Source organism: Phalacrocorax aristotelis, unplaced genomic scaffold (genome assembly GCF_949628215.1).
Source record: "Phalacrocorax aristotelis unplaced genomic scaffold, bGulAri2.1 scaffold_84, whole genome shotgun sequence".
Lineage (NCBI taxonomy): Eukaryota > Metazoa > Chordata > Aves > Suliformes > Phalacrocoracidae > Phalacrocorax > Phalacrocorax aristotelis.
Window position 1 is genome coordinate 47,482 of NW_027441219.1, and position 18,055 is coordinate 65,536.

The 18,055-nt window shown below is 55.4% G+C and overlaps 1 long non-coding RNA gene across 1 annotated transcript; it reads right to left on the reverse strand.

Moving 5' to 3' along the window:
- Positions 1-7,021: 7,021 nt before the first annotated feature.
- Positions 7,022-16,362, reverse strand: LOC142051121 (uncharacterized). Its single transcript, XR_012658303.1, has 6 exons — positions 16,253-16,362; positions 15,884-16,002; positions 15,690-15,793; positions 13,080-13,186; positions 8,079-9,809; positions 7,022-7,878 (listed from the first exon to the last, which is right to left on the reverse strand). It is a non-coding gene; the product is annotated as an uncharacterized LOC142051121 (long non-coding RNA).
- Between the last annotated feature and the right edge of the window lie 1,693 nt (positions 16,363-18,055).

Consider the following 18,055-nt stretch of genomic DNA (forward strand, 5'->3'; position numbering starts at 1 on the left):
GCAGGTGAACACTGAGGAGAGACAAGCAGGCAGGAGCCGCAGAGCGAGAGAGAAAATAAAATTCACGGGTGGGTGCTACTTACGTCTCATTTTTAGCGCAAGGGATGAATTCTCAGCACATTCTTGGAGCTGCCCCTTTGGGACTCACGGAGAAGAGGGAGGTTGGCCACGCGGTGCAGCCCAGCTCTGCTTCCCCTAAATGGTTTTACTGTTCAGGTGTTGCCCTAATCTGGCCGGTACCCCTGCAAAGAGTTTGGGATTTCTGCTGCCTCTCCGGGCCAGCCGCAGACCCTGACTTCATCGCAGCGAATGACCCTGCACTCCTCAGAGCGGTTGCCGAGTCACATCCCGCTGCCTTCCCTGCAGAACTGGAGACCCTTTTTCAGCCCTTGCCCCCTCTTCTCTCAGCTCGTTGCCCATCCCTTTTTCAGGGCCGGCACCGATCCCGCCTCCAGCTCGCCCTGTCTCCACCTGCGAGCGCCCAACAGGAGCTAAATGTCTCCTCAAGGACGCACGGAAGAGACGCGCAGGCAACCCAGCACAGACCCCCTGCAAACATCTTCTTTCCATTTTCTTTCCTCTCCTGACACGAAGAGATGACTTAGGAAAAGCGTACTGCTCGCATTTCACCTGCACTGCTTCTACTTTCACTTTCGCTCTCCTTGGCAGTAATTAATAGCGGTGGTTGGGGAGGGCTGGGGCATTCCCCCAAAGCGGCTGCAGTTACATCCGGGCGGTTGTGGCACTCCATTAGCTTTGTCATTTTAAATCTAAATCTTCTGGAATTGTTAGTTCTCGTCAGGAATCACCCGCACCTGCAAATTTTCTTAATGCCTACGCTTGAACCCAGCCACTGTTTAACAGCTCACCTTTATTTCTGTTCATTTAAGAATCTAAAGCTTCGTTTACTGCTTGGGTTGGAAGCAGGAGCTGTCGCTGCCTCTGAACTTTCTAACAGCCCTGTTACAATTTCAGTATTACCCACTCCCAATTTAGCTTTCCAGTTCAATTTTCATTGTAGATTCTAAAACTGTCCTTATTTTGTTTCTGATCAGGAGTCATTAATGCCTGCAGTTGATGTAATAACGGCTGTATTTAGATTGAGCTATTAATGACTCGCAACTCTATTTATGGCATAAAAAAGGACTGCCTTTATTTTTTTTTTAATTACAGATTAGGAATAATGACTGCCTGGTTTGCTCAGTAATAGGTGCGATTAAATTTAGTCACGACTCCTCCCTAAATAAAATGTATTTATTTGCACTCTAACAATTTAACCTTCCCTTTACCGGCCAGGGGCACCGACAAGTGCCCGTGCGTACCTCCGCTCCCCCTGCGCCGGCTCCCCAGGGAACAGCCTCTTACCCTGACCAGAGCCTGCAGCGGCCCGTTGTCGTCCCAGCTCCTTGCCCTCGAGAAAGCGGCCGCCTGAAGCGGCAGCAGATCCGCTGCTGCCCAAAGGGGACGGAAATGGCGCGGGGTAAATGATAATATGAAATGATAAATGAATGAAATGATCTCACAAGGGGGAAGAAAACCAGCAAAGCAAAAAACAAACCCCAAACAGAACACCATACCACTAAACCGTCTCACCGCCCCCTCAGCGCCCGAAACAACATCCCGGGAGAAAAAAAGCAAAGCAGGCCACAAGGGACCTTTCTAGTACAGATGCTGCCAAAGAGTGCCAAGCTCTGGAATCCTTACCTCAGGCAACGCCTCCGCTTCTCTAAACGCCAGAGCACGCCTGCCCGGGGGGCTGAGACAGCCCCAAAGCTGCGACCGCCCGAGGGAACACGGGAGCACCGACGGCAGAGAAGCCCAGGGGCAGCAAGAGCTGCCCGAGCCCCGGCTGGGGCTCTTCGACCCCCGGGCCCCGCCCCCGCCCTTCCCACAGCGCCCCGCAAAAGGGGCGGGCCGAGCCCCCCCGAGGGATGAAGGCTCGCAGGGTGGCAGCAGAGAGCAAAGTGCACCGCACAGCACCAAAGTGGGTGGGTGGGGCCAGGTGGGTCGGACATCAGACGGCCCGCCTGCCCATCGCCGGGGGCAGGGCCCGTTGCTAAGAGCGTGGCGAGGGGTATCAGGACCGCCCTCAACGGGCTATCGCAAGGGGTCAACACCTGTCGCTAGGGGCTGTGCCTACACGGTTCCGGCCCCCACGGTGACGTCACCACGTAGCGTGCGGGGGGTCACTAAGTGGCGTGGAGAAGTGAGCGCGGCAAAATGTCGCTACAGCCCGTGCACGGCTGCTGGCTGCAGTACCGCAGTTTGGTCGCACGGTGGCAGCAGAGAGCTAAAAGGTCGCCACTGCGCATGCGCGGCTGCCCACCTGCGGTACGAGGGTTTGGGCGCTCGGTGGAAGTAGGGGGCAGAAAATAAAGCGCCACCGCGCATACGGAACTGCCTGGCTGCAGTACCGGCATCTGCTTGCACGGTGGGAGCAGCGACCAGAGGAAAACTTCAGCCTGGGGAACGGGCAGCTTCCCGTCTGCAGTACCCGGTTTTGATCGACCGGTGACTGCCGCGATCGGGTAAGGGGCGGGTGGAAATCTCTACCAGGGTAGCGCAGCTCCCGCCTGCAGTCCCGGGGTTCGGTCGCTTGGTGGAAGCAGCGAGCAGAATACAAAGGGTGGCCACTGCGCATGCGCGGCTGCCCACCTGCAGTACCGCGGTCTGATCGCACGGTGGCAGCAGAGAGCAGAAAGAGACGCCACTGCGCATGCGCGGCTGCCCACCTGCAGTACCGCGGTTTGGTCGCACGGTGGCAGCAGAGAGCATGAAGAGACGCCACTGCGCATGCGCGGCTACCCACCTGCAGTACCGCGGTCTGGTCGCACGGTGGCAGCAGAGAGCAAAAGGGCGCCACTGCGCATGCGCAGCCGCCCACCTGCAGTACCGCGGTTTGGTCGCACGGTGGCAGCAGAGAGCAAAAAGGCGCCACTGCGCATGCGCGGCTGCCCACCTGCAGTACCGCGGTTTGGTCGCACGGTGGCAGCAGAGAGCAAAAAGGCGCCACTGCGCATGCGCGGCTGCTCACCTGCAGTACCGCGGTCTGATCGCACGGTGGCAGCAGAGAGACAAAAGGCGCCACTGCGCATGCGCGGCTGCCCACCTGAAGTACCCGGGCTTGATCGCACGGTGGCAGCAGAGAGCCAAAAGGCGCCACTGCGCATGCGCGGCTGCCCAGCTGCAGTACCGCGGTCTGATCGCACGGTGGTAGCAGCGAGCAGGAAGAGACGCCATTGCGCATGCGCGGCTGCCCACCTGCACTACGAGGGCTTGGGCGGGCGGTGGAAGCAGGTGCAGAAAGTAAAGCGCCACAGTGCATACAGAACTGCCTGGCTGCAGTACCGGCATCTGCTTGCACGGTGGCAGCAGCGACCAGCGAAAAAACTTCACCCTCGGGAACGGGCGGCTGCCCGTCTGCAGTACCCGGTTTTGAGCGCTCGGTGACTGCCGCGAGCAGGGTAGCGCAGCTCCCCCCCGTGCTGTTCCGCGGTTCGGTCGCTCGGTGGCAGCAGCGAGCACAAAAAGGCGCCAGTGCGCATGCGCGGCTGCCCACCTGCAGTACCGCGGTCTGGTCGCTCGGTGGCAGCAGAGAGCAGAAAAGGCGCCACTGCGCATGCGCGGCTGCCCACGTGCAGTACCCCGGTCTGGTCGCACGGTGGTAGCAGAGAGCACAAAGGCGCCACTGCGCATGCGCGGCCGCCCACCTGCAGTACCGCGGTTTGATCGCAAGGTGGCAGCAGCGAGCACAAAAAGGCGCTACTGCGCATGCGCGCCTGCCCACCTGCAGTACCGCGGTCTGATCGCACGGTGGCAGCAGAGAGACGAAAAGGCGCCACTGCGCATGCGCGGCTGCCCACCTGCAGTACCGCGGTTTGATCGCACGGTGGCAGCAGAGAGCAAAAAGGTGCCACTGCGCATGCGCGGCTGCTCACCTGCAGTACCGCGGTCTGATCGCACGGTGGCAGCAGAGAGCAAAAAGGCCCACTGCGCATGCGCGGCCGCCCACCTGCAGTACCGCTCTTTGGTCGCACGGTGGCAGCAGAGAGCAGAAAAGACGCCACTGCGCATGCGTGGCTGCCCACCTGCACTGCGAGCGTTTGGGCGGTCGGTGGAAGCAGGGGCAGAAAGTAAAGCGCCACTGTGCATACGGAACTGCCTGGCTGCAGTACCGGAATCTGCTTGCACGGTGGCAGCAGCGACCAGCGGAAAAACTTCACCCTCGGGAACGGGCGGCTGCCCGTCTGCAGTGCCCGGTTTTGATCGCTCGGTGACTGCCGCGAGCAGGGTAGCGCAGCTCCCCCCGTGCTGTTCCGCGGTTCGGTCGCTCGGTGGCAGCAGCGAGCACAAAAAGGCGCCAGTGCGCATGCGCGGCCGCCCACCTGCAGTACCGCTGTTTGGTCGCACGGTGGCAGCAGAGAGCACAAAAGGCGCCACTGCGCATGCGCGGCCGCCCACCTGCAGTACCGCTCTTTGGTCGCACGGTGGCAGCAGCGAGCACAAAAAGGCGCCACTGCGCATGCGCGGCTGCCCACCTGCACTGCGAGCGTTTGGGCGGTCGGTGGAAGCAGGGGCAGAAAGTAAAGCGCCACTGTGCATACGGAACTGCCTGGCTGCAGTACCGGAATCTGCTTGCACGGTGGCAGCAGCGACCAGCGAAAAAACTTCACCCTCGGGAACGGGCGGCTGCCCGTCTGCAGTACCCGGTTTTGAGCGCTCGGTGACTGCCGCGAGCAGGGTAGCGCAGCTGGCCCCCGCTGTTCCGCGGTTCGGTCGCTCGGTGGCAGCAGCGAGCAGTGACACATCGTCGCCACTGCGCATGCGTCTGTTCCGGGTGCGGTACCGCACTTTGGCCGCACGGTGTCAGCAGGGTCCACCATCGCCACTCCGCATGCGCGATTCCCGGCTGCCGTAGCACAGCACGGCGGCACCGGCACGACGTCCGTCACTCTTCTCTGGGGCAAGACCCGCGCCGGCTCTGGGTCACGTTCGCCGGGATAACGGAACTGTTACTGCGTGCGCAGAGCTCATGTTTCTCTGCACCTTCCCCACTCCCGCAGCCCCAGCAGTGTCAGTCATTGCCTCCGCACCGCCCACCACCAAAGTGCCTCGAGCATTTTAGTCCTTCCGTCTCGACTGCTTTAAAAATCAGGTGGCCGTTACCGTCCTCCCTCCTGCCCCACTCACCCCCACCCCACGCCCTAGGGAGGAGAAGCAGCACAAACGACCTGGGGAGAAAGGTCCCCTTTCCCACCCCCCACCCCCCCGGAGTGAGCCCCATCAGTTGCTGTAGGCCTGCGGCATCAGGGCTGTGACAGGGAGAGCAGCAAGTCAACAGGTCCTAGAGGGTTAAAGAAGAAAATCAATCAGGGGAACACAGCTGCCCTTCCGAAGGCAGGCTGCCTGGGGTGAGGGGGGCAGCTGTGCGTCAGGGCACGGGGCAGCCAGGCAGACCAGGTGCCAGTGGCTGACCTGCAAAGGACTTGTGCGCTGCTGAGCCTTGGGCTTCGTTGGCTTGGCAGCGCCTCGCCTCGCCTCTGCACTGCCAGCACCCTGCTCTGCTCATCCTGCGTAAGCACAAGGCTTCAGCGAGCACAGAACAGGAGGCCAGGGAGAGGGAGGACGTCACCGGGGGAAAAAAGAGTCATGCGGGGGGGCCATGTCAGGGGAAAGCGTTTGGGAGGGCACAGACACACGCAGAGGGAGGGCGGGGGAGGAGGCGGACACCGCTGGACAGGGGCATGTCTGGGCAGACACGCCACGGGGAACATGCATGGGGATGACTGACACCAGGGGGTCCCCCCAGGATAATCCACAACGGGCAACTCACCTGGGCTAACCTGCAGCAGATGATCCGCTCCAGATAACTGACCCGCTCCGGCGAATCCATTCCAGATAAGCCCCAGCAATGCCCCTCAAACTGCCGGTGTTTCACCCCAAATTTTCCCCAGTTTAGGGTTTTCGGTGGGTTTATTTAGTTTTGGTGATTTCCGGTTGGATGGTTTGGCTTTTTTTGTTGTTGTTCGGGTTACTTTGGTTTTGTTCGTTTGGGGTTTTTTTTTTTTTTGCTTTTCCATAAGGTAAAAGTTGGGATTGCTTTTCCAAACGGTTCACTTCCGGGTTTTTTTCACCCTTTCCACAACATTGAAATTGGCGATTTTTTGCTTTTGTGCATGAGAATGGTTAGCAGGGTTCCGCCCCCCCACCCCCGCTTTTTTTACCCCCCTCCTTTCCAACTGCACAAACCCAGCAGGAGTGGGCTTTCCCAAGAGCCCCGAATTGTTTTCTTTCCCCCAAACCTGTTTGGGGTTTTTCACCCCCCATTGCAGACCCAGACTCAGGGGCTTTGGAGTGTGTGTCTGCCCTGGCAGCAGCTCCCAGGCTGCCTACGCAGCCCCAGAGGGGAAAGTCCCCATTTGGGGGAATCGGCCCCAAATCGGGATGGGAGAAGGAGAACGGGGAAGGGGCAGCATTTGAAAGCGCTTTTGTGCCTTCAGTTGATTGGGGGGTGGGCTGTGTGTCTAATTTTTAAATCTTCTCTATAAACATCTCTATCAACGTGGTTTCTTTGCATTTTAAAACCTTACATAGCATAGACATTTGCACTATGTGTCTACTTACACATCCTTACGGAGTACATCTATATTTTATATATACTATCTGTTTTACATTTACATACAACATCTGTTTAGACTTAGCTATTATATTTACACTTACACCTATTTAGGCTATTTACACTTACACAGAATATCTCTTTACACATACCTGTTTAGACTTCCATATTAACACGTACATAAAACAGCTATTTAGGCTAGCTATCTGCTTACTTACCCTTTGACACTTCAATCTTTTTCGACTTCTCTATTTAGACATCTACTTACAGTTATACCTCGGCTTATTTCACTCTATATAACCTCTATTTAGATTACACATCTACTTAGACTATGTAACACACACTAAGCGTAGATGCTCGCTCTAGTCAGACTTTCTTCTGCTTTGAATTCCTTCATCTATCCTTTTCACTTTAAACTCCTTTATTTTTTGATCTAGATATATAGACGGTCGAGTTACTTTTGTGTTTTAAAACCCTGCATCTCGATGCAGAATTTTTGTATCCCGAAATCCGTTATATAATATAGGAGAGATAAGTTCTTATCTCAAAATCCCTTTATGCATCTATAAATTAATATTACACATGTCAATATATATAAGAGGTTTTTGTAATAGCCCCCCTGAATTTTCAGGCATTTTGGGGCTGTAACCCCCCTTTTTGGGGGGGAACCCCTACATGACGCCCCCACTCACCTGTTCCTCTGACGCATTATCAGCTCCCCCAGTGACACCGGGGCACCCCACATGACATCATCACACCCCCCCCAGGACTCCCCCAATTTTATTCACCCCCAAGAAGGGCACTAAACAAGGGAACCTGCTCCAACCTGCAGCTCATTACTTTAATAGTGCCATTTACAAAGGTACACGCACACCCCTCCCACACCCCCCAGAAAAGGGGGAGCTCTGCTAAAATCTAAAAGGTGGGGCAGCCCCCCAAACAGCTGCAGCCCCCCCAGCCCCTGTCCGCAGGCTGGCGGCTGCCCCACGGCAGAGCAGGAGCGTGCCAGAGGACGGTGTCACGTCTCTCTCGGGCTCCGCTCGGACATGTTCCCGCACTGGGACGGGCTCCCCGGGGTGACAAACAGCCCCGGTCCCTGGGGGCCCCGACTCTCCCCACCGGGCAGCCCTCGCGGCCGCACCTGCGGGGCACCCGCTGGAGACAGAGCCAGGAGCCTCCAGGCCGAGGGATGGCCCCTTACCTTCACCACGCTTAACGACCGGCAGGCATCTCTTGAGCATCACGAGACACTTAGACGACATCTGAAAAACAGAAATCCCAAACTATATTTCAGCACGTTAATAAAATAGCACAGAAGAAAATGGAGGAGCTCAGTCAGCATAAGGGGTAGGAAGGAAATTGAGCCGCAGCAAGATTCCAGGCAAACGGGTCACGTCAAAACACAACACATCCTTTAAAAGCTAGAGTGATTGGAACGCTTGAAAACGGTATTAAGACTAACCGATACCATTTTGAACAGATCCTTCGCGTAACACTGAACGCTCTGGCTGGTGCTGGAAAACGTCTCATCCCTTCCTTACGGCACCGCTGCGGGGAGATAACCCCGTGAGGCTGCGGGGCAAAGTTGTACCGGAACCGGAACCTCCGCTTACAGACCCACCGCAGCAGCTACAGCCCTCGCCCTGCCGCCGCACGTCTTGCTGCCTGGCTCCACGAAGCCTGAAGTGAAGCGTGTCAAACTTGAAAGAGTAACGTAAAAAATTAAGAATAAATCTCAGTAATTCACTTTGTGCTGAGAAGGCGGGCGCGTGTTTACGCACATCCAATATGAGCGTCTAGGCTCTAAAAGCTTTCCATTTTCCTTCTGCGTTCATTCAACTCGCACAGCCGTTCACGCCCGCCATAAGATTATCTATCTCCAAAATACACAGCAGCAACGTGACTGGGGGGTTTTGGCGTGTTACGGAGTCGGGAGGGACGTCCGCCCGGCTGCCCCGCCCAAGAGATGCTGCTGAACTGCCAGGGAAACGCGCGTCGAAAGCGAGACTGAAATAAAGTACTTAAGAGCGCTCCCTCAAAATACCGGCAGGAAACACCCCCCCACAACATTCAGTCGCCCCTCATTAAATATTTACAACAAATACCTACCTGCTTAAGTACACCTAACAAATCGTACCCTACATCTGCTTGGCAGTTACAGCTGAAAGAGCGCAAGTCACGTCGTAAATCAGACGATGTTAGCTTTTTTTTAAACTTTCATTTATGACAGAAGAATCGGTGAGTGAAGAGATCCCCGATACAGTTTTACTTTTTTGGGGGGGGGGGAAAAATAATACCACAACAAAAAACCACACAAATCAAATCCCCAGTGTTGCAATACACGGGGCTACCAAGAAGGACCGGCAGACCTGCTAATGCGTTCGGCTGTACCGAAGCATGCAGGCGAACCGCATTTTATGGTATCTCGACTGTTACAACTGAGAACCCAAGCACTACCAATGCCATCAACCTTTGGAGTATGTGCTGTGCTTGGATCTCCGCAAGGACCATGGATTTTTTTGTCTTTAAAAAAAAGCAATACTTTGCAAGTCTTGTGCTGATGAGTTCTGCTGACAAAGACACTGTCTCTAAGATGCACTCTGATGGCAAGTTCATAGAATGCAACCTCACTGAATAAGAAATATCTCAATTCTTCAAAATCTCTTCCTAACAAAAGTCACACTGTGGGGCTTTCAGATGGGTCAGATTATGCATCCTTTCACAACAAGAAACACACCAGCTAACCAGGATATTCTTGCAGTGGCCAGGTGCCTCTTCATCATGTAAAAAAGGAAAAAACCCAGAGCCAGCAATAAGTATCACACAGGTCAACACAGATCTCTTCCAGAGCACCCCCCTCATCAAAACGAACATGCCCATCGGCTCACCTGCTCTGCACAGATTCCAGCATCACACCCCGCTTCCGTCATCGCTTGTGGCACCAAACGTATCAACACACAGTAAACTACCGTTACGCTCGTGAGAAATCACCGCCCCGTGACTTCCTCATTACTACCCAGCTCACTTCTAATGCTCATACGCCGTTCCAAAGACGGCCCACGTGTTACCTACAAAACTGAAGAGCTCGACGACGGACCACAGCATTCTCTGGTCTTAGATGCTGGCCGCTGCCCCACCTTCTCAGACCTCTCATAGGCGTGCGGCAGCAGCACTCCGAGCCTGCCAGCGGCACCTGCAAAAAGCCAAGCGAAAAGGCACCTCCTGAGATGCTGCCCGATGCCACAGCCTGCCCGCACCGATCCCCGTCTCGCACCCCTTTCCCTCGACAGCCTCCCACCCGGCCTACGTCACTTGCAGCTGAACACGGCACCTCGCCCGCCGTCCGTAACACCCAAACGACACGCGTTGCTTATAACTTCACCAGCAACACAACACCTCAGAAAAGAGCTGCTACTTCAGCCCACCAATCACCACTCGCCTTGCTCGACTTGCCTCCTTTGCTCATTGCTACGCTACTTCAAAACCAAAACAAAAGACAAACGCAAGGAGCAATGGAGTCACAGAGGCATCGGTCACATCTTCCCTCTATATACACCACGCACCGACTCACCCGCTTACATCGGTCCCCCCTCAGTTCCCCTCCGTCGCCCTGCACGACTCGTCCCTCGGCATCTCCAAAACCAATACGAAACAAGTCGCCTGGTTGCACAGCAGTACCTTAACTGTTCCTGAACACCGACTATAACCTGCCATTAAAAACAAACATATGACATCAAACATGAAGCCCTACGCACGTACAAGCTTGAACACCCTGCAGAGGTAATCTGCTCAGCTGAACTCTAGCTGCCTCTCCCAGATAGCCACGGTCACGGCCTCCGAGCCCACAAAACGTCACGGTGATTACGGTCCTTGCCTGCTGAGGAGGGCCACTCCATCCGAGATGACGGTACCACCTTTCCCCCAACAGCCTTAGCACAGCAAGAGATGAACCCTAAGCTCTCATCGCTGTGCCACCTACCCGACTCTACACGGCCAGCAAGGCGGCTCCGAGCCAAACTCACAAAACGCACACACCAACGCTATGAGAAACACTACAAACCGCGCGCCTCCAAGACGAGAGAACGCTCTCGGCAAACACAGAGACAACTGGACGGAAGAGCTCGTCCAGCAACAAGACCTGCAGAACCCTGACAGGGATGCAAGGAGGCCCTAACGAGATCCAAAATGATTAGAAGAGCGTCAGGGCCCGTGACAAGAAGTTCCTTTCAAAACTGAGAGGGAGGAGGCACAAGAAGCCCAGCTACAAGACCTAAGAACGTAAGGATGCAGGGAAGAAATCACGCTCCCTGAAAACAGACAGCGACAGAGCAGAGCTGTTCACGCATCTGGGAACGACGCCGCAGACGACAACTGCCCAGAAACTCCTCAAACATCAGAGCGATCCACGCTTTAAACTGTAACGCAAAAAGAAGCACCCGATGGGCGCCGGCCCCACAATTAGGACCTTGCCAGCCCCTAGGGATAGCGCTGTGCTCCTGAGAGCAAAGAGAACAAAGTCACCAGCCCCATGCGCCCCCTCACTGCGACCCAGCTCGCCTGAAATGCTCCTCAAATAGCCTTCGGTCGCATCTTCCCTTTAATCCCGCACACGGACCCGCTGCCTTAGTGTGCTCTACTCAGCTCTGCTCCATCACCCTGCACAGCTCCATCTTCATCCTCTGCAAGAACAGCATGATAGAACAAGTCACCTGGACGCACAGCAACAGCTTAACCATTCCACAGGTCTTGCTTCCACGTAGGAATACCATCTAGAGCCCAACTACTGCATGCCATTAAAGGAAATACCTTCAATCAAATGTTAAGCCCCACGCACGTACAAGCTTGAACAGCTGAGAGGTGCCCTCTGCTCAGCTAGCACTCTAGCTGCCTCTCCCAGGCAGCTACGGTCATCCCCTCGGCACCCACAAAACACCCCGGAAATTACCATCCTCGCCCGCTGCCAACGGCCACTCGCTCCGACGAGGGTTGTACGGGCGTTGCCAAAACAGTCTATGCATATTAACATTAACCATATACTCTTATTGCTATTCTTTCCTCCGCTCTACCATTGCTACACCCCCAGGCGGAGCAGCTCTGACACAGGCATCGACATGCACGGACCGACACCGCTCACAAATACTACAAGCGACGCGATCGAGGCACCTAAGAAAACTCTCACCGAGACGACGGACTTCCGGCCCAGAGATGCCACCGGGCGAGAAGATCTATACGGCAGCGAGGAAGAAGCTATAGCATCCGCAGAGAAGTCACCTACCATCATCACCTGCAATAAAACCATATACCCACAACTAGGACGACGTACGAGCGACAAGCCACTCTTAAAGACCTCAGAACGTTCAGGTGCAGGGAACAGGTCCCAGAAAAGGGCTCTGCGTATTCAGACTGCTCCTCAGCAGCAGTATCGAGGCCGCCTTAATCACCGCTGCAAAAAGATGACCTTCTATAAAGGTCTAATATTTCAGACACAAGACAAATCTATGCAGTAGACTTAAAATGCGAGAAAGGAAGCTCTCGGTTACCATTATGCCGATGAGCCAGGGCTTGCAAAACCCTCAATATTGCTACCTAGGTGCCTGCTCAGCACGGAGAACAACAGACACATCGAGACCCGAGTACAGTAAGGAACAAAGACAGACTACAAAATCCACACAACAGCACAAGCACAGGCAGGAACTCCCCCTGCCTGGCAGATGCTTCTGTTTTGCAGAAAGGACACCACAACCTCTCTCGGCCCAAACGTGTCCGGTCTCTGAACGGTACCCTCCGCTGATTTTACAACCCCTGCCTGCCCCACCTGCGCTTCCCCCAACCGACCGGCCACCCGCACAAAGACCGCATCGGCCCCTCAGCTTCCCTTCCAAATCTGGGGGCTCAAAAGCCATCCTTTAAAAAGGCCACACAGGCTACGTAGGATGGGGCTGCGGTCACACGGATACTCTTCATCTCCAAACGTGCGGTGCCATCACTCAGCATCGCACCACTCAACGCCGGCCACTTCCGCAACAACAGCCTCCTCGGAAGCGCCGTGAACTTCCGCTCCCCCACGCTCTAATGAGGCTGGATGTCGTGGCCGCCGCCACCTACGGTGCCTAGAGAACCAGAGAGACAAGGCGACCCCTGCGCCTGGAAGCGGCCGCCCGCTCACAAACAATTCCACACCTCAAAAATAACAGCTGCTACGGCTCCCTGTTCATCGCTCACCTTGCCCAACGAGCTCGGGGCAGACATCCCGCTTTGCATATAGTTTTGTGAGTCCCTTCATTAACTAGTCACATAGGTGCTCACACTGCACGACCCCTCCGTTGTCACGTGCTGACCTACCTTCTCACGATGCTCTGTTCGCCCCCTCCCTTCCGTGTCCGGCTCCCTACCGCGCATCTGCACCAACAGCCACATTCCAGACTCATCCTTTCCCCTACCGTGCCAACACGGCTCCGCTCACCTCCCAATCCGTGCCTCCCGGGTCAGTGGCCACGTCAGGTGCCTGCTCGCATTCTCGGTCCGTCCCCGATGGCTGGGGAACCGTCACCTTCAATGCCGGGCCCACTTCTGGGGAAATACGGAGAGGCACACAGATGTTGGACACTGCTTTCCAAAATCAAGAGCTCACCACGCAAAACAAACTAACAAATCCTTTTGACCGACTTGTTCGGCAACACAGAGACCCCAAAGGCAGAAATCCCAGACGAGTGACCTCACAGCCCGCCCCGTCACAGCACACGACGCCATCTGCTCGCCTTTGCCGTCACGCCTCGCTCGACTGTCCTGCTTAACCCTCGACCTGTTACTTAAACTGCAAGAAAAAGTCAAACCACGCAACACACAAAAATCACAGTTCGTGTCAGATGACTCAAGCACAGGCGGACACCGATAGGGCAAATGCCAAAAGCAATACGGGAAGCAAACAGGCGTGGCTGGTGTAGCGACACACTCTCCTTTTGTAGGTAACTCACTCCTGAGCGACTCCATGAACAGCCGCGTGGAGAACCTCTCGGCAGACAGCACGCTCGAGTGGCCGTGCTGACACATACGGGGAAGGAGACTGGGCTACCGGAGGCTGCTTGCACACAGAACACGACCATTAGCTAACACTTAAACACCCCTTTCCCAACCATTCCCCGGTACCAAGACTTCAAAAACCCCTCCTCTCCTCCTGAACTGTCAGGGAAGGAACCTCACTCCTTCCCGACAGCTCCTGCCCTGTATTTGCACCCCTAAAGCCCCTCTGTCAGCCGCTCCTCGGGAGCCGCCCTTCCCACCTCTGCCCCGCGTTCTGCGAGCACCTCCCACCTTCCGGCTTCCCGCAGACTCCGTGCTCTCTACAGGCCCACAAAATAACAGAAGCCCTGATGCTTATAATCTACAAGGGACCTGCCGCAAGCTGCAAAGGTTCTCGGGACAACGTGGTACTCTGCGGGCGATCGGGAAAGGCGACGAGCAGTCCCGTACACCGACACACACTATGCGTTACGTCCCTGCTGCTTTCTGAAGGAAGGCTAGAGCTCCATATACAGATGTGTACAACACACTCACCCTAACCCCTACCGCAGCATCTCACCATCAGTCCTATTGAGAGATAACGTCAACAACTTGCACAACACAGGCAAAACTGGTGGAAAAAATATAAGGTTCTACCTTCAGTCAAGTCAAAATTCCTGGAAAACAAGACAAAACAAACAAAAAACCTACCACACACAAAAAAACCCAACAAACCACAAACAAAAAAACCCAGACAAAACCATAACACCCCCACAAAACCAAATAATCCAAAACACACTATTAGACCATCTTGCTACCCCTGAACACCCAACAAAAACTTACTGACCCAAGGGAAAACAAAAGCTCGTACAAGTGTACTTCCTAATATATATCTGCTGCTCAACTTTGACTGCTCCTTAATCTCTTACCTCAACCAGAAACCTCCCCATCTCTGAATGTCAAAACACACCTACCCAAAGAGCTTAGACAGCTCAAAACCTGCAACCAACTCAAGGAACAGTACCAGAGAAGCCCAGGAGCAGAATGAGCCTCCTGAAAAAAGGCTGGGGCTCATCTACCCCAGCGGAATGGCAAAGCAGAACGAAATCTTTTAAGAACCCCTTCTCAAAAAATATCTCTGGTTATAAAGTAAATCATTTATTGTAAAGCCATCAACCATTCGGAGTCACCTCAACGCTCTCTCTCGCTCAGTCCTTTAACAGAACTAGATCAGTCTCAAAGGACAAAAAACACGAAAAGAAACGTGGAAATACACAAGCGTATCGGGAACCGTATGAAGCAGCTAAATTAACACCTCAGTAGCTGGGGCAAAACTAAATTGTAAAGGACAACAAAAAAACACCCCAGGAGACACATGGATTAAAACAGATGAAGGCTCTCTCTTCTCGCAGAAGCTCAAGAAGAGACCTGAGCCAACGGTACACAGCTCTGGGGTATCGGATACCGAAAAGAAACATACTCGAGACAGAAAACAGACTGCTGTGGAGCACAAAGGTGGCTTTGGCAAAGGTTCTGCCGGGACAAGAGTCACAGTTACAGGGAACGGACAGCGGCCGGCAGGGGAAACGCCGTCGGCGTGGAGGGGCCAGCGGGGGAAATGCCGCCCTCAGCTAACGCTGCGCTATCAAGCCTTAAGCGAAAACTGCAGAGTAGTTACAGGAGACGGGCATAAGATGGATGCTGAATATCACTTGATGGTCACAAAATCTCATGGGGATGGGCACCACGTAGCCTCACGGACACCCCTTAGACCCAAACGCTTAACGAAAGACGCTTCTTGCCAAAACACAAGCTCGACGAGGAAAAGCCAAAGCTGATGCGGGGGCAACTACTAAAATCTCAGTACGTGAGCAGGCATTACTTAAGATGGTGCGGTGGTTCTGCTGGGTCCGTCCAACCTGAGCAACGGGTTCTAACGCCTGTCCAGCAGCGTCCATGGTCTCTCTCACGGCCTCCCACATCAGAAACCTCCCCTGCCCAGGACCGCGTTTTGCATGTTCCACCCCTCCCCATCCCCGCAATGAAAATCAAACACAACAAATAAGCAGTCTACTTCATCTTCTTGGCCTCCAAAAGAAGCTTCCTTCCTCTGCTGAGCGTCGACACCAACATCCTCGTGCCGTTCCTCAAAAGCAAGCTGGTCCTCGGGTGCCCGTACTGCCAAAAGAAGACAAAACGATTATGCTCTTATAACGAGCTCCATCATCCTCTCCTCCTTCAGGAAATCGAGTCCCGATTGCTACATACCAGAAGTTTGTGCAGTAGATGGCCGAGGCCAGCCCCGTAAATGAAGCACTCTGTGACCCTGCTTTCTCTTTTGGCCACAGCACCCGCCACTGGGGAGCCCCAAACCCCTTCGTGACTCCCTACGAAAACCAGATACAACTAGTTCAAAACATCTGGCAGGTGAGAGATGACCGACAAACACGTACAGCCCACCTTACCCTCAAACCAGCCAGAGAGCTGACTTCCTCCCCCACTGAACTCTCATCTTCGACAAATTCACCAAACAGAACAATGTTTACACTGAACAGAACAAAACCCTTACCCTCTGACACTCTGAAACGGGTTTGTGCACCCACAAAATATATATATTCATGCTACCGACCCACGTACCACACTTCCTCAGGGTCAGCCCCACAAAGACAGGAGAACGCCCAATGCTCTCTCCATGGATACCCCGATGCTCCGCTCCCTTCTTTGCTGCTCCTGTCACGGGAAAACGCTGGGAATAAAAAAAGGTTCAGAGAAGCAAAACAATAAACAATAGGGAGAGGGACCAGCGCAAAGGAATAGAGAGAGGAAGAGACGAACAGGAAGGACAGACAACCCCATCCTGAGCACAGCCTCTGGGAGAGGGAAAGAGGAAACAGCAACCGTTATTACCGCAGATCAACCCTGACCAAAGCCTCCTTCCACAGGGGCTTCTGGACACACCGCTCCTTCCCCGCGCTACTGCTACGGGCCCCTGCGCCGAGGGGGAATCCAGTGCAGGCAGAGAGAGGCAGAGAAAAGTAGCCACAGGCTACAGGACAGAGAGAGGGAGGACTGAAAAGACAGGGAGGCAGGGAGCCACTCAGAGCGAGATGGAGAAAGAAGGTGCGGGGGGGTGCAAAAAAAAAAAAAAAAAAAAACAAACAAAAAAAAATTTTGCAGCAGGTAAGGAAAGAGACGGGGCCGGGGGAGAGACAGGGAGGGCCCAGGACGCACAAGAGAGGCAACGGGGCCCCACTGGCCCAGGACTCACCGCGACTCTCGCTCTCAGCGCTGCTGGCACAATTTAGCCGTTCACATGCTTCTTTCCCCTCCTCTCCTCCCTGCCTCTTCTGCAGCTCCAGACTCTAGGCCGACCTCCACCTAAAGAGGATACGTGGGTGTCTTACCGCTCTTACGAGATGAGGCTTCCTCGGCACGTAGCCTAGCTCGCTCGTGCACTACACGCCCGTACCCAACTCCGGGTTACGCGTACGGACCCTGCGGTGCACGTTGGTGGCCTGGCCCGGCCCGCTGCGGGCTATGAAGGGGGATCCTTCCTCCCTCACCTGCAGGGACAGGCTCTCTCTTGCCTGCAGCAGGAAGGCAGCTGGCAGCCAGAGCGCCTTCAGTTTCTTCTGCTTTACCTTTCGTTGGCGTCTCCAGCTTCAGCCGAGGCAGCTCCTGTCCACAGCCGGGAAGGGCTCTGTGTGTCCCTTTTCGCCCCGGCGCCGCGAGGATGGCAAAGCCGGGCAGAGAGAAGCCACGCAAGCCTGAGACGGCCGCAGTCGACGGCGTCCCCGGGGGAAGGACAGACAACCACGTCCTCAGCACGGTCTCTGGGAGAGGGAAAGAAGAAACAGCGACCGTCATTACCGTCGATCGACCCTGACCAAAGCCCCTCCTTGCGCAGGGGCTTCTGGACACAGCGCCCCTTCCCCGCGCTACTGCTACGGGCCCCTGCACCGAGGGGGAATCCAGTGCGCTTGAGGGCCGGCTCGCTGCCTTCACGACAGGGCCTGGGGGCGGCCAAGGGCTACGCAGCACGCTTCAGGGGAGGTGCCGGGGCTGGGGGCAGGCGCACGGGGCAAGGGGGGGGCAAGGGGAGGCTGAGCGGGAGGCTGAGCGGGAGCTCCGGCGAGCCGGGGAGGCGGCCATCATCTGCGCCCTGGGCAGGGGGAAAAGGTCCTCCTCCTTTCCCTCTTCCCTTCTGTCAGCTCCCGGGGAACTCACCGCTTCTCGGGGAGCGGCCGCACCTGCAAGCCCCCAGAAATCAACATGAATCCAACCCCAAAAATACACCGCGCCTACCGTACGCGGCACGGCCGCCCGGCACCCGAGCGCCGGAAGACCGCGCCTCCCGCCACGCCCCGGCGAACCACGTGACAGGGCCGGCAGCCACTGCGCCAGGACTACACCTCCCGGCATGCTCTGCGCCACAACACG